This window comes from Aulonocara stuartgranti, assembly GCF_965226115.1.
Source record: "Aulonocara stuartgranti genome assembly, chromosome: 7".
NCBI lineage: Eukaryota > Metazoa > Chordata > Actinopteri > Cichliformes > Cichlidae > Aulonocara > Aulonocara stuartgranti.
In genome coordinates this window covers 33,931,674-33,940,891 of record NC_138945.1, presented here as the reverse complement: position 1 = coordinate 33,940,891, position 9,218 = coordinate 33,931,674, and positions in this window count along the sequence as shown.

The window sequence follows — 9,218 nt, the reverse complement described above, 5'->3', positions numbered from 1 at the left end:
CAACTAGATTGCTAAATGGACTACTATGGATGGATTACTACAAGCCTCATTTGTTACGTCTGGCGCGGCAGACGTGTGGAGTTCGAGAGTAAGACCCAAGATGCAACTTTTGACGAGAGTGAGCTTTATTTTATAAGGTGGGTGAAAACAAACAGCAAGGCGAGAATAAAACCTAAACCAGAAAAACTAACAAAATAAACCTGAAACCAAAAACAGACATGCAGGGATACACAGAGCAAAAACATAAGCCGGCGAGCGATCACGCAGACAAACCAGCAAAGCGCACACAAAAACACAGGGCTTTAATACACACAGGGCAATCAGAGAATGGGAAACAGGAGGGGGACACGGCTGGCATTAATTGAACATAACAAGACAAGGGGAAGCGAAACTAGAAACACTGACAAAAGAAACAGACCTTCAAAATAAAACAGGAACTCACACATGCAAAGACACAGACTAAGAAACACGGACTTTACACAGAGGAATACACAGGCAGAAATGACTAAACACTAAACTGAGGAAGAACAGAACCGAAAACCAAAGAGCAAGAAAACCAGAACCAAAATACATCACAATAATAGAAAACACAAAACGCTGGGTCAAAAGACCCGAGATCATGACATCATTGCCTTCAAGCCTGTTTAACCTAATAGTCACACAGAAGCATCAGGGGTAACTCAGGGTTCAGTTTCTTGCACTAGTATGCTGCAAAGATTAGCTCTATCTCTCAAGCCACAGGAGAAGCATACCTACTAATCAATGAAACTTTATTGTTTAATGGGCATGTTGTTTATTTCTTGTCTAATGAGTTGAACCTATAACAAAGTGCTACAATATGTATTTTTTAAAACAAACTTATTGAGCTACTCAGTCCACCTTTAACGTATCTGTTTTGCCCTGTTGTGGCATGAGGAAACAAGTTCTCAATAACTGGAAATGAGTTCACGACAGTGCTGATATCTGTCACCGTCAACAATTTTTATTTCAGCACTCACTGACGAGGACTCTGTGCTAAACTGATATCCTCTCCATTCACAAGACGAATTCAGATCACCGCACTGTTCTCAAAAATGGCCATTTTCAGAAAAGCAATGCTGTCTTCAGCCCCTCAAGCAACTTATTACCTTTGCCAATAGGGTTACACCATCTTCTCAGTTTATCTGTTTGATTACTTAGAAGAGTTTCATTAAAATTTTAAAAGAGATTTTGTTTTACAAGTCTGCAATGATTGTGAGAAAGAAAGGTTTAGTCATAAGTGATTTTTTCTCTTTGCTTGTTACTGTATCTAACAAATAATAATAATAAATAAAACAGCTTAAGCAAAAATTATTTTTGATTTGTTTTTAAGCCAATTCAAACCATATTCTGTATTTGCTAATTTTGCTTCCTATTTGTATTGCCTTACTTTATTTATAAATATTTCTGTCATGCCAGAGATGGAGCTCTGGGGACGGCAGCATTAGTCTGTGAGTCAGTAGTGAAATACAGCATAAAATCTTAGATTAGTTACTCTTAATGTCTGTATGGTATACTCCTGGTACTCAGAGGATGAGTACTGCAGTGCCAGAGTCAGTTCAAAATATCTTGACAGACGTGAAAAACAAAAAACATTCCCATCAGCTTTCTCTATGTAAATGTCAGCATGTTTGAGATTGCTGCGAAGGTTGCAGCAGGTTTCTGTTTGTCTTCACCTTAAGACTCAAGTTCAGCCTGAGAGTCATGCACAAAAGGAAAGTAATAATCGCTACCTCGGTCAAATATGATAATCCCCAAAACGGGACATACAGGTTAGACATCTAGCTAGATACAAAATGTGACGCCACCTTAAAATAGACATGTTTTTTGGGTGAGTAATTTAGGCGTGTGCTCAAAACTCATCAGGCTGAGTGGATGTACACTTCACTGGTAACTGAACCACTGGAAATAATTGTTTATGATTAATGGATATAATCATGAATGCGTCCACCAATCATTAAAGTTGAAGTTTACATCAGTCACAAGGGCGTATTTGGCATGGACGGAAGGGACACGCCCCCACCAATATCCAGCGATTATTGAATTGTCCCCACCAATAATTTGATCTATTCAAGTAAAGAAAATCAAACCCGATAGAAAGGGGAAAAAAACGATCTGTCAACGTCTCATTCACTCAGCGGTGCAGAAAGAGTTAAATTACGTCCTCTACTGGAGTCCTACCTCATGTGACAAATATGGCCAATGTGATTGGCTGTGCCTTTCAGGGAGCTGTGTTTAGTTTTAGCAGCGGCAAGCCTGCGCTGCAAGGAGGAGAGGAGGATGGCAGCAAAAAGGAAGATCCTGGATATAAGTATTTTTCAAAGAAACCTACAAGTCACTTAAAGCCAAATTAACTCATAAAATGTGTCCGTCACAATAACGTTACAGGCTATGCTAGGCTTTGGCCCACATCAGTCTAAAATCGTATGTAACCACGATTAACGTGTTTTGGAAATTAACTGCACAACAGGCAGCACTATTAGTTATCTCAGTCTCAGAGTAGCATTTCTAATTTTGATTGAAACTGTCAGAGAAAACGGCAGCTTTGAGCAAGTCAGGATATTAGTTTACAGAGGCTGTTAAAATTATATGTCTAACATTAAAATGTTGGTGACACAATAATTTAATCCTAATGGCACTGACATATTCATAGGTTAATTTTTGAGACAAAATGTCATGAGGTAGTCATGATTTTGCAAATATCCACCTTGTAGTGCAGTTTGCACAAATTGTTTTAAAAATGCACTCACCCTACAAACATTACTGATGAGTCAAGATCTGCACAAATTGACAGAAACACTGAAGCAGCTTATTGTCATGTATGTCCTATTTGTCAGGTGACAGAGGCAGCTCTGCCATGTTGTAGCTCAGACAGAGGTGAAGAGGCGAGGTCACAGGTGACTGACTGATGATTTAGTGCTATAGATTAACTAGTATTTATTATCATGACAGTTGTTAGGCTGCTGATGTAAATTGATTCATTAGTGTATATTTGACAAAGAATCTGAATTCCCATGTCTCACTTTTTATATGGCACGAATCAATGTGTTATTTTATCAGGTGGCAATATGTCCTAGTGCAGTCAGAGGGGAAGAGCCAGGGCCAAAGGTGAGGCACATCAAGCACAGAATAATAATTGTAATCTGAGGATAAAATGCATGTACTGAGGCTGAAAGAAGCTTCAGTGCTCTCAGAAGACTAAAAACATGGCTAAGGTCAACAATGACTCAAATGAGATTAAACAATGCTGCTGTATGTCCACCAGGAGAGACTGGACAGTATAGATGTAAAACAAATATGCCAGCAGTTTATCTCAGTTAACGAGAGGAGCAGGCATGTGTTTGGCTCCTTCACATAGTGGACATTGAGTTGTTGTGTGGGACACCAGTAGTCCATGTCTGTTGCTGTAACAGTAGTTCATGTTGAGAATAGAAAGTCTCAGCTCACTGATTTGATCGGGGCAATAGTGCCTAAACTGTTGCATAATTTTGCTGAGAGATCTTTTACTTTGTGGTCATCTTAGATGAGCAGTTTTATGGACAAAAACCAGCAGGTCATTCAGTGTTCCCTTAGTGCTAATGTATCAGAGATGTTGGTGTACTATAACTGAAGTAATGATGTTAAGTCCTTAAAGTCATATTCTTTTATTGTCATGACTGAATGTGAAGCTATTTTTATTTTTGTATGATACCTGATTTATATGGAATATGGCTGAAGTAAACTAAAGCCTAAAATACTTAGTCAGTCATTTGTTTAATAGTAACTTAACATTATATAATTCACATATAAAACTATGAATTGTGATTTTAAATTGTTTATAAGCACGTAGAATAGGATATGTAGGCAAGTATATTTCTCCTCTTTTTATTAAGAAGCAAAAACAAAAAGGAAAAAAAAAAGAAACCGGGCAGGGTTCGGTGGTTGAATCATCCGTCCCCACCAATGCCAAAACCAAATCTACGCCCTTGATCAGTCACCAATCAGACTTGCAGGAAAACTATCAGCTTTCAGGTTGTCACTTCACAATTATCAAAAACATTAATGTTTACAATATTATTATGGAGATATTGAAAATTGTACAATTAATCTATAACTTAGTCTGAAACAATAAATGTACAGCAATATTGATATTTCACAAAAATCACAATTCTCATTGACATGCAGTTATTGTGACAACGATAAGGGAAGCGGCCTAATGTGTACATAGAAAATATTAAACTTAGGACCAGTGGCGTGTCTAGAAAATTTTTGTTGGGGGGGCCACGTAGGGGCACAGATTTGGAGAAGGGTGGCAGATTTAATTGGCAGATAATGTTAAAAACAATTCTACCAACCGTTAACCATAATTCAATAACCCTATAAACCTAATAACCGAATGCGCTTTTAACTCTTATTAGAATGAGATTTTAACCACTACGGTGCAAAGTTTTTAGATACTGTGATGATAAAGAACAAGAGATACAATCAGTCAGTGTTTATTCAGCAGTCAAGGACATCAATATTTGCATAGTATTTTACTGACATGTAGTGCACATATGTTTTGGGCAAAAACATTTTTGAATATTAAAATACGAACATTTTTATCATACAATTAGCAAATTAGCCAATGCCAATGCAAAACCAATGCCTATTAAAAAAAAGAAGATACTCTTCTCACAAACTGGTGTTTGATTTTGAAACAGGAAAAAAGTGGGGAAACAAATGAAAAGACTAACATTTGAATAAAACCTGAAAGCAAGTAAATACTTTCTATGCTGCCTTATGGTAAACTTTGGTAATATTGATGTATAAAGAACAACACTGGCTGATGATGAAATACAGTCAGCTGGCATGGTGACACTGCCAGTATTAACCTGCAGGGCTGGACTGGGACAGAAAATCAGGCATTTTCACTACAGACCAGCCCACCAGGTATTAAAGCCATAAAGCCTTTGAATGAAAACAAATGCTGTTGTGACAGTGATGTACAGTCTTGTTGGTATATGTATGATTTCTATACATTTTACGTCAGATAAAAACTTTGTTCGCAAGATTCAGATAAGTATTTAATAAAAGCTAGATATTTTAAATGAGAATAAGAAAGAAAAGTATTTCTTTGTGCCCCCCTCTCCCTGTTAATGCCCTACCTGCCCCCCTGGCAAAACTTTGCTAGATCCGCCCCTGCACAGCTATTAGCTGTCAGCTACTTAGAAAATGATATTGGTGTTATTTGTCTCTCAGAAACAGTTCATAACTTCCCTTCAACTTATCCATGTCACCTAAAAGGTAAACTTGTTTCTCCATCACCTGTTCAGCTCTGATGATTCAGTAAGGACATCTCCTGGATTCATCCTCATGTTTCCCTCTCACCACATATCCAAACCGATATCATGACCAGCAGCTTTTACAGCTGTGGCTCCAGCAAACATCAGCTGATACTAGAAATTAATATTAAATAAATTCTAACAACAGCTGATCAAGCTTAAATGTGCTGCTGTTGTTTAGCGCGACATCTGCTGGTTTCCTGTTTCTGGCGCAAAGTGGGCGATAAACAAACAAGAGAGAAAAGCCGATCAGCTGATCATTGATCAGTTTCATGATTGAAGTAGAAACAGAAGAGGGAGGGGGGGGGGGGGGGGGGGTGAGAGAAGAGGCAGCTGTGCAGCGTAAAGACAGAATAACTCCAGCTTTGTGTCTTTTTCCATTCTAGCTAAAGTCCGGGTCAAACTGCGTCTCTTCTCAGCTTAATATTTTCTCTGAATGAGGGACCATTCCATTTTTAAGGAGCCGTTGGCAACTCTACTAACTAACCTTATGAATAAAATAAAGTTCACTATCAGTAACATCATAGCAACCGAACAGCTGTATAGAAACTTCGTCATGCTAGCTAGTACGCAGTACGAGTTATTGTAACTGGCTGTAAAAAGTCAGTACAACGAAAATAAACTCCACCTAAACTTGGTTTATATCTGACCCAGATAGACTGCAGGTCATAACTTCTTACCTGAAGTTCAGTTCACCTGACACTCGGACCGGCGGCTGCCTCGGGTCTCTCCTCCTCCTGCCTCCCTATGGGCTCAAAATGTGGTCATAAATATTTTGTACTTGTAAATCGGTTTTGTACTTGTAAAAAAGATTTGTATGTGTAAAAAAAATTTGTGTGTGTAAAAAAGATTTGTGTGTGTAAAAAAGATTTGTGTGTGGACTTAGAAAAAAACCCCTGCAAGTTACAAGTACGAATTTTGACCCTATTTTTCTTCCTTTCATCTGATTGGTGAATGTCATGTCAATCACAAATGTAACAATCCAATCAGAGAACAGATGGGTTTGGCTGTCGGAGGGGCGCTTTTTTTGAACTGCAGGTCTTTGAAGGGAATAAATGCCCTTTTACATGCCAACCCAGCGTTTTCCTTCATCACCACGAAGGAAAACAGTCCGAGTTTGGTGATTTTTGTGTCACAGGACTACGTGTTTAATACAGGGACTTCCACAGCCTTTTCAACAGCGCTGCGGACCGCAGGGGGGGCAGTGTTTTGGAAATGACAGTCTTCATTACAAAGCTTTCTTCGTTATGAATTAGCATACATGTTTTTATTGAACATTTGAAGAACCAGCAAAAAAAACCAAACTCTTGTAGAGGACATAAAGTCAGAGATAGAAAAGACAAGGAGCAGGTGTATCTAGTACAGGTAGAGCTGCTGCAAAAACGCACAGAGCCCAGCAGCCAGCAACAAATTCTAGATCCTTTGGTTTTAGTTAGCAGTTAGCATTAGCAGCACATCCTGTGTCCGATGTGAAGGGACTTTTATGCTGCGCGCTGTGACTCACAGCAATGGTCCCGGGTCAGCCCTGACGTTGTGTTAAACTAATCCTAAAGTAATAATGTTATTTCTAACCACTGATATACCACAACTTTTTCCTTTCAACAGCTGCTGAAAGTTAGGGGACCTACCTGCTATCAGATATTTATATAGAGATTACCCTTCAAGGACCTGCAGTTCAAAAAAGCGCCCCTCCGACAGCCAAACCCATCTGTTCTCTGATTGGATTGTTTAATTTGTGATTGACATGACATTGACCAATCAGCTTAAAGGAAGAAAAATAGGGTCAAAATTCGTATTTGTAACTTGCAGGGTTTTTTTTGATCCACACACAAATCTTTTTTATTGTTTTATTGTTTTAGCCACCCCAGGTGCCACCCCAGGTGGCACCTGGGGTGGCCAGTCTGGTTGGGGGGTGGCCACCCCGCTAGACATGCCACTGCTTAGGACCTTCCTACTTATATTCATCTCTCCTTTTTGTTCCTAACATGTTTGATGTTTGACCTTTTTAGATACAAAACAATACTAAATAATGATTTAATAATTTGGGTAACAGTCTGCTGTGCTGTTGACCTTTGGCCAGTTAAGCCTAAAATCTGAAGAAATTCCCTCAGGATTCCCTGATGACTTATATACAAAAGTATACCATAATGCCTAAAAATACGTATATTTATTTATTTATTATTATGATTTCGTTATTCGCAGGCTATTACCTTAATTAACTATTCGTTAGTGTAACTAACTATTATTATTCCAGCATTTACTTTACCTTAAAGAATACAATAACATCATTCTTGAGTTTTTAGATTAGGAGTAAAAATTAGATTAGGAATGAAGTTTGATATTTAAAAAAATCTTTATTTATTGTCGAGTTTCAATATTCAAATATATAATTGAGAATTAAAATTGAACATAATGAAGCTCCGAGCATAAACATTATGATGTTATCTTGTTTTTGTCCAGTATTTGTTGAGCCCCATTAAACATAGACAACCAAAAACATTTTTAAGGCTGAACATGAAGCAAACTGCAGCCAACATGAACCCAAACAAACCAGGTAAACTCGTCAGGCCGTGAAAATGAAGATGAAGCCACCTGTACAGCCAGTCGTTTCCTTTAATGACAACACTCTACTTACAGACAGGTTGAGCTGATACTATTAAACTACACAAAAGAACTTTTGGGCTCAGACTCAAAGAACAAACTTGATGTGCAGCATTCGTTTGCATGGTTTTGTTCTTTGTTGTAGGAAAACTGCAGCTTTACAATTGGAGTACCAACCTTTCAGGAACCAGAGATGATGTGCAAAAGACAAAAACGCTACACCCTGTTTTTAAAAAGTGTCTTTCTATGGCTCAGCCACAGGTCTACAGTATATTAGCCAGATGTCATGTGTCTCGTGGTATTTCAGTGACACCTAACACTTACCAATCCCATCTCATGAATTTTGGCCATATCTCAATCACCAAACATCTGTAAATTATCCATAAGTAGCAACAGTAACAGTAGGCTCAAATGTGCCCACTTTCAGAAAGGTGTGGAGTTAGCTTTTAATGTGACATTATGAGTAAGTCCTTAATAAATAAGGTGTAGCCGCAAAATAATGACATTAATTTCAACAAAGGACACTAACTTAATGCTAAATAGCTGCCTAATAATTAAATTAACAAAAGGAAATAATGGAGCCAATGCTTTCAGGCTGAAATATCTCATTTAGGATTTGAATAAAATAAAATCTATCCTGTCTCCACAGTCAAACTGACATTATAGTTTGAAAGTCAAATCTTGACTTTAAATCAACACTCAGTTTATTCAACACTTTGCCATCTATAGTGCATTTATACTCTTTAACAAGCAGCAGCTTTGAATGCCTCTCAGGTAACACACATTTCATTTTATTTGACACACAGTGCACACAAACCTGAAATGGTTTGTCTTGTTTGAATTAAAATGAAAGTACCTTGACTTCACTGGAAACACTTATTGCACAGGATATGCAAGAACTAGATTTACTGCCTCCAACAACCAATAAAGTTGTTGTTTACATGGAGACTTTCCAGGGTAATAAGTTGTTCCCCAGATTTAAAGGAATAGCCTATAATACAAAATGACAATATTTTCCCTGTTTCTTAGGTGCTACAGCACATGGGTGCTGTATTCACTTTTTATGATATGGGTTAGAGTTTGGGGCTATAGACGAATTAATGTGTAACAGAACATAGAACACGTGGATCTGTGAAAATGATGCAACCAGTTACATCCATTTCTTTTCTGAGTTATATCTAATTACTAAATGATTCTTTGCAAGGTTACATTTACACTTTTACACTAAATCACTTTGTCTAAGGTAAGTTTACTTTTGTGCAGCTTTTAGTATAAAGCTCATAGCTTCTTAGCCTT